Source organism: Canis aureus, chromosome 27, assembly GCF_053574225.1.
Source record: "Canis aureus isolate CA01 chromosome 27, VMU_Caureus_v.1.0, whole genome shotgun sequence".
Lineage (NCBI taxonomy): Eukaryota > Metazoa > Chordata > Mammalia > Carnivora > Canidae > Canis > Canis aureus.
In genome coordinates, this window is record NC_135637.1 from 41,322,388 (window position 1) to 41,323,361 (window position 974).

The window sequence follows — 974 nt, forward strand, 5'->3', positions numbered from 1 at the left end:
TTATTTTTCTTTCTCATGTTCTCCATATTCTTCCTCTGTGGGAAACAATCTACGAGTCCCTGAGAACAGTTCTAGGTTCCATTTTCTGATTTACTAATAAGTCATTGTGGAAGAGACGATCACCCTACCAAGGACATAGGGATCCCTATGAACTGTAAGGTGGTGAGGTAATGCTACCCTGAGTGAGTCACATAACGTGACATATTGAGCCCGTAGCCATGCATCATCTGCATCTTCCCTGCAGCTCTGTGTTGAGGGCCTAATGAGGTCGTTCAAGGGCATGAAGCTTTAGCTACAGCTTTGAGGGAAACACTGGGTGTTTCCCCTCTTATACTTCTGTGGGAAATAGCTGCTATGCTGACTGTTCATGTGAGTAAATTTTGAGTTTTACATAAATCCCATTATGGGGGGGGCAGGGAATAAAGACAGGGATTTGAGGCCCCCTCCCCAGTACCTGAGTTTACAAAAGAACAAGAAGGAGTGATAAACTTTTCCATGCAATCTCCAAAAGAAACAGATTCAAGGTAAGAGTCCTCTGTTTTAGTGGTAGGAACAGTAAGTCCGTGGATCAGTACCTCAACTCCCTGTCTACTCTTTCTTTACTGAATTTGTACGTGAGGGCACCTGGGTGGCTCAAGTGGTTGAGCTTCTGCCTTCAGCTCAGGTCACGGTCCCAGGGTCCTGGGATCGAGCCCCACATGGTCCAGCTGCTCAGTGGGGAGTCTGCTTCTCCCTCTCCCTCTGCTCCTCCCCCTGCTTGTTCTCTCTCTCTCTTTCTCTCTCTCATTCATGCTCTCAAATAATAAATAAAATCTTAAAAAAATAAATTTTGCATTTGAACTGGTTCTGAATCCGGTCCCTCAGGACTTCCATAGTCTCCTCACAGCTCTGCATCCAGCTATCCCAACCCGTTGTCTTCCTGTCTCATCTTTGCTGTTTCTTTACCCCACCAAACATTTCAGGAGAAAGTTGGA